This window comes from Bison bison, unplaced genomic scaffold (assembly GCF_000754665.1).
Source record: "Bison bison bison isolate TAMUID 2011002044 unplaced genomic scaffold, Bison_UMD1.0 scf7180017864107, whole genome shotgun sequence".
NCBI lineage: Eukaryota > Metazoa > Chordata > Mammalia > Artiodactyla > Bovidae > Bison > Bison bison.
In genome coordinates this window covers 808114-815142 of record NW_011494679.1, presented here as the reverse complement: position 1 = coordinate 815142, position 7029 = coordinate 808114, and the positions used below count along the sequence as shown (strand labels likewise).

The 7029-nt window shown below is 38.4% G+C and overlaps 1 protein-coding gene across 2 annotated transcripts in view; it reads right to left on the bottom strand.

Annotated features, from left to right (window-relative positions):
- The window catches only part of DYNC2H1 (dynein, cytoplasmic 2, heavy chain 1), a 394047-nt gene that overhangs the window by 4577 nt on the left and 382441 nt on the right, over positions 1–7029 (bottom strand). The window lies entirely within an intron of this gene.

Below are 7029 nucleotides of genomic sequence, written 5' to 3'. Positions count from 1 at the left end.
GTTCCAACCAGTCCATTCTGAAGGAGATCAGCCCTGGGATTTCTTTGGAAGGAATGATGCTAAAGCTGAAACTCCAGTACTTTGGCCACCTTATGCAAAGAGTTGACTCATTGGAAAAGACTCTGATGCTGGGAGGGATTGGGGGCAGGAGGAGAAGGGGACGACAGAGGATGAGATGGCTGGATGGCATCACTGACTCAATGGACATGAGTCTCAGTGAACTCCGGGAGTTGGTGATGGACAGGGAGGCCTGGCGTGCTGCGATTCATGGGGTCGCAAAGAGTCGGACACGACTGAGTGACTGATCTGATCTGATCTGATCATATAGAATTTTGATTATCTTTTTCAAGCCTCATCTCTATTACTCAAACAAACATGAAAATAATGTTCTAACTTTTCTAAGTCCTTGATACAATTCAGTTAAGTCTCTTTAAAACTCATTCATTTCTAAACAATAACATAAGAAATGTACATGAGAAAATGTATTCTTTTTGAAGAATCATTATCTAAATAGATAAAAAAACCATCTGCCTTGAATCTTTCTAATTTTTTTCTCTATGTTTGTATTGATGATTCTGTCAGTTACTCATCCACTCATTTACCAGCATTTATGTGCTAACATTGTCCCTGGAATTATAAAGGTTAAGAATTTCAATATATATTCAAATAGGGAAAAGAATAACCATCTTTGAAACTTATAATTTAGTTTGCTGCTGCTAAGTCAGTTCAGTCGTGTCCGACTCTGTGAGACCCCATAGATGGCAGCCCACCAGGCTCCCCTGTCTCTGGGATTCTCCAGGCAAGAACACTGGAGTGGGTTGCCATTTCCTTCTCCAATGCATGAAAGTGAAAAGTGAAAGTGAAGTCGTTCAGTCATGTCCGACTCTTAGCGACCCCATGGACTGCAGCCTACTAGGCTCCTCCGTCCATGGGATTTTCCAGGCAAGAGTACTGGAGTGGGGTGCCATTGCCTTCTCCATAATTTAGTTTAGGAAACAGCATACACATCAAATATTTAGAATGCAATTTCTGGGAAAATTAGTACTTTACAAAATCAAAGTAAACTACTACTCTGGGATATATTAACCTAACAAGGATTAATGGAGAGAATGAATCCTGAGTGGGGCCTCAGAAAAAATATGGAACTTGGTGTAAAGAGAATTTTCAACCATTTTTAGTCACTGCCTAATCTCTTCCCTCTTTTCCAATTCTGCTTAAATGGCAAAGCTTTAGGATTCAGAAATTCCTGTAATTTTCATAACACCTCAGCCGTTCCTAAAGTTAGTACCTAGTGCAAGCTTTCTTTAGGTATTGCCTTTAAATTCTTCAGCAAAGAGCAGACAAACATTACATATTTGTTGAACTGAAATGATGTGAATCTTTGAATGTCTATTTATAATCCCAGGAAAGGTCTTCAATTATCTTTCTCTGCCACCTAATATTTGCTTTGTTTCATCTAACTTCTATGGTCAAAAATGAAAATAAAACATCACACTGAAATGTTTTATAATGCTATCACTTTCTATTCAGAAGATTTCTTTATATCTCTTCATTTTAACACCAAGCAATTTTCTCTTTAAATCAATAATCTAAGAATAATGCAAAGTTGATTCTTTGAATATTCAGTATCAATTTACTAGTGTTTGTATATATTTCCAAATCCTTCCAAACCTGCTTTTGGTTGTAGGCTTTATGTTTAAGTGAGGGTACAAATCTCCCCAGCAAAAACCCACAGTATTTTAAAAGCAAAGTACCATAGTTGCTTCTTAACATTTAACTGTTCAAAATCTTGTACATGGTAAATGTTAAAACCTCCTGTAAAAAAGTTAAATGGACTTGCTCTTAGGTAACCAATAAATAAATGACCAAAGTAATAGAGCTAAGTGCTTTGTCATTTTCACTCAGCATATCTTATGCAGACAGAAGTTTCATAAATATTGTTAACTGAATTAAATTCTTATGGCACAACTCCCTCTTTAATATGTTTATCTTAATAGAAAAAGCATAAGACCCTGCTGGGCAGAAATATTTGGATGAAACTAAAATTTTATTAATTATTAATAAATATACTAAGAGCTCAATGCAAAAAAAGAGATACATTAGAAGGACTTCAAATATTTCATATTACATAAACAACTTAGTTTGAAATTATTAAAATTAAACATATAAAAACCTATATATTGTGATTACTCACACTCATGCCTAGGCCCTAGGGAAAGTGACTTAAAAGTATATACATACCGCAAATAGAAGGCAACATGCTAATAAGTAAAAGAAGCTATTTACAAAGTCAAATGGTGATACTAGGTATCACTTAGCCAACAAACCAAAGAAAATAACAAAATAAAATAACACCAGGGAACAAACAAAAAAACACCCAAATTAACCCCAGGTGAATCATGATAACTATTTTGCCAATATCAATTCAAATTTCACTCTAATAAAACATGTGAGGGCAAACTTCACATGATGAGAAATAGCTTTATGCATAAGGTCCAACTTATTTGTGCATAAGGTCCAACCAACTTCTATTATGAACCAAGTCAATGAACAGCTATTCGCTTTAGAAAAGAAGATGTGAGGAAATCAGAAGTTTAATGTACATAAAAATGGCATTATGAGTAATGCAACCCTGAAAAAAATAACTATTTCAGAACAGGAAATTAAACAACCTGCCAACAATAAATATTTTGAAAGACTCTGTTCTGTCAAGAATGTCTAGCTACTCTTTAAAATGTACTTTGGTAGAGAACTACTTCACTGTTTTTCAATAATACAATGCTAACAACACTGCTTTCAGAGTAAGTCCTTAAGAAAAAAAAGTCACATAGAAAAAATAGTACTTTTTAATATTTTTAAATCAGAGTATATAAAAGGCAGAGTTTTCAGCATATATCATTTTATACTGTGAGGGGTATGTGTAATCATTTTATAGTCATAATTTCCCTGGGAATGAAATGGTTTCTAAAGTTGAACTGGCAACTGTGACACCTCTTGGAAGGTATAGGCCTGTGGGGTTCAGGCTGGTCCAGAATTTCTATGTTACTGTGGGGCTGACAGACCCTAAGTAATGCTTTTCACTGGAAAAATAGATGAAAGGCAAACTGACTTCCTATGGAATTTAAGAACAGGGCATTATAAAGACTGACCTACCTAACTGTTATATGGAACACTAGATCCTGATTGAGGTGGGGTGCAGGTGCAGGAAAAGGGTTGTTTGTTAGGAAACTTTTGGGAATTCTCAGTTTTTAACATTCTCAAAAACACCATGAATTTCTAAATTTAAATTTGTATACTGAACAAGTTTTCTGAGAACCATTATGGAAAAATGCAGTGTAGAACACTTTGGAGAAAGTGAATGCTTTTTTGGGTAAAATCCCTTAGGGGAATCTTAATTTGGACCTATGTTAATTTAACCCCCAGTACTGAGCTGGAACTGGAAGAACCTTAAGAATCTGCATCATGAATGAATGAATGAATGAACGCTTAAATGAATCATGTGAGTGTAGGATATATTACTTGCTGAACATCAATAATGGTAAACAGAAACACGAGGAAAACAGCACCAGCGTTTCACTACCTTTTAATTCTTTTGGACATTCCTACTTAGAATTTTGTTAGCTGACAAAGTACATTACATATAACAGAAGCAATAGTAAACCTCCTACTTTCCTCAATAAAAGTCTTAAGAATTAGCTGTTCATATCCTTTGTTATAAGGGTGGTGTCATCTGCATATCTGCGGTTATTGATATTTCTCCCAGCAATCTTGATTCCAGCTTGTGCTTCTTCCAGCACAGCGTTTCTCATGATGTACTCTGCATATAAGCTAAATAAGCAGGGTGACAATATACAGCCTTGACGTACTCCTTTTCCTATTTGGAACCAGTCTGTTGTTCCATGTCCAGTTCTAACTGTTGCTTCCTGACCTGCATATAGGTTTCTCAAGAGGCAGCAAGGAGATCCAACCAGCCCATTCTAAAGGAGATCGGTCCTGGGTGTTCTTTGGAAGGAATGATGCTAAAGCTGAAACTCCAGTACTCTGGCTACCTCATGCGAAGAGTTGACTCATTGGACAAGACCCTGATGCTGGGAGGAATTGGGGGCAGGAGGAGAAGGGGACGACAGAGGATGAGATGGCTGGATGGCATCACCGACTCAATGGACGTGAGTTTGAGTGAACTCTGGGAGTTGGTGATGGACAGGGAGGCCTGGCGTGCTGCAATTCATGGCGTTGCAAAGAGTCGGACATGACTGAACAACTGAACTGAACTGAACTGAACTGATCCTTTGTTAAGTATTACCATGTAAGTTCTTCGGTCTTTCACAACCTAAAATGCTCTTTTATGATGTAAACACCATGCACCTCACAGCAATGCTGTGCAAATGACTGGCTATGCAAATGACTGGGCCTCTTTCCACTGAAATAGAGTTGTTCAGGACTTTCAGATGTCAGATGCACGTGTGCATGCACACTCAGCGCTGTCCAACTCTGTGCGACTCCAGAGACGGCAGTCCGCCGGGCTCCTCCGTCCACGGGATGCTCCAGGCAAGAGTACTGGAGAGAGTTGCCATGCCTTCCTCCAGGAGATCTTCCCAAACCAGGGATCAACCTGTATCTCTTGTGGAACCTGCACTGCAGGCAGATTCTTTACTGTTGAGCCACTGGGGATGCCCTTCTTTCTCCTTGTTGCTGCTGCTGCTGCTGCTGCTAAGTCGCTTCAATCGTGTCCGACTCTGTGCGACCCCACAGACGGCCTCCTACCAGGCTCCTCTGTCCCTGGGATTCTCCAGGCAAGAACACTGGAGTGGGTTGCCATTTCCTTCTCCAATGCATGAAAGTGAAAAGTGAAAGTGTGTAAGTGTAACACACTTAGTTGTGTTCTCTTAGCAACCCCATGGACTGCAGCCTACCAGGCTCCTCCGTCCATGGGATTTTCCAGGCAAGAGTACTGGAGTGGGGTGCCATTGCCTTCTCCGTCTTTCTCCTTAGGTATCAGATAGTATGATGCAAACAGTTTGTGGAATAACCTTATTCAGGCCCAAAAGGAATTAGCTACCAAAGTTCTGAACTTCCTGATTTTATTTAAGCTTACTAAATGATTCTGCACTTTCTGCAATAAAGTAGCTGTAAGAGTAAGTGGGAAAAGAACTCGCTTACTTGTTTATGTAAGTTGATGTTGATGCTTCCTTCGATTTTATATTGGTTCCTACCCTCTTGGTAAAAATGCATTAAAATATGATGATCCCCACCAAATTCTGAAAAGCTTATTAAAGACAGATATAGCTGGCATAAAAAATAATTTCTTGAACAAAATAATACTTAACTCAAGCAGAAGTTGGAGAGTTTGACAGTTTATACAGAGTCAGCAAACTTTTCTGTAAGACGCCAGATAGTAAATAATTTCAGGATTTATGGGCTATATGTCTTGGAGGTAACTGTATCTTTAACTCCACTGCAGCAGTCTGGAAGCATCTACATAAATGAGCAGAGCTGTTTTCCACACAAAATTTTCTTCATGGACACCAAAATTCACTTAATTCATTTCAGTTAACTTACATGTCATAAAATACTATCCTTCTGAGTTTTGCATCTATTTAAAAAGATACAAGTCATTCATGATCACATTACTGTGGGCTGCACAAAAATAAGGAGTGCACTGGATTTGGCCTGTGGACTGCAGTTTCCTAAACACTAGTTTATACTATAGGTTGACTCAGTATCAGGCCCAAGATTTAAGAGAAATAACCTGAATTTGAAATTTACTTGCCTACCTTGATCAAGCTACACAGTCTTTTAAACTTACGTTTTCTGAGTTTACAAAGGAGATGATCACATTTTTAATGTTTTAAAATGTTTTTATAACAATATTTTCCTATTTCAGTATTTCCTATTTCAAATATTTTTGGAAGGTCTATCTTATATTCTAAACATCCTGTACAGTGTTTGACACATAATCAATACAGATAAATATTCATTGCTATTATTCAAACACTAATGCTACTATTGGGGGACCTATAACAAATCACTTAGTTTACCAGATTTGCAGTTTCTTCCTCAACAAAACATAGAGAAAAACTGCTCTACCAGACTCCGAGGATTACTGTGAAAACATATGTGATTGTATCTCACTCTATGTCAATCTTCAGTTCTCTCAGTGCTAGACCAATTTTCTAAAACTAAAAATCTGATCTTACCACACACCTGTTCTGCATTCTTAATGACTTTCTATTGATCATAAGGCAGGCTCAACTCCTTGGCATGGCTCCAAGGCTTGTCATACTTGGGCTCAGCTTTTTTTTTCTGACTACATCCCCTATCATTCTTCGATTTGAACCATTCCAGTACATTCCAAATGTACTATACTTGCACTTCCCAGAACAACCTAAATTCTTTTCATATCTCCATGCATTCAAAACTACGTCCCCTTCTATAGAGAATGCATTTTTGAATTTGTCCTTGAACTTTTCATACTTCTATTGTGAATACAGTTTGGGGAAGATTCTTCCTTTCCCTGTGAGATCATCAGACTTTCCCTCTCCTGCTTACACATGATAGAGCTGAGGTCTCCTTCATCTGCCAAAACATTTTATGTAATCCTCCATAAATGTACTTCTGTAACTTTGAACTGAATAGTTTCTCTTCCCCTTTGTCTCTACTCAACAGAAGATTCTTTGAAGGAAGAAATTTATTTTGTTACCCTACTCTTCAGAACATGGTATATAACAGGAACTTAAGTATTGAATGATGATTGAAAGCACTTAGAGGAGAAGGCAATGGCACCCCACTCCAGTACTCTTGCCTGGAAAATCCCATGGACAGAGGAGCCTGGTAGGCTGCAGTCCATGGGGTCGCTAAGAGTTGGACATAACTGAGCGACTTCACTTTTACTTTTCACTTTCATGCATTGGAGGAGGACACGGCAACCCACTCCAGTGTTCTTGCCTGGAGAACACTGGGCAAGGGATGGGGGAGCCTGGTGGGCTGCCATCTATGGGGTCGCACAGAGTCAGACATGACTGAAGTGAC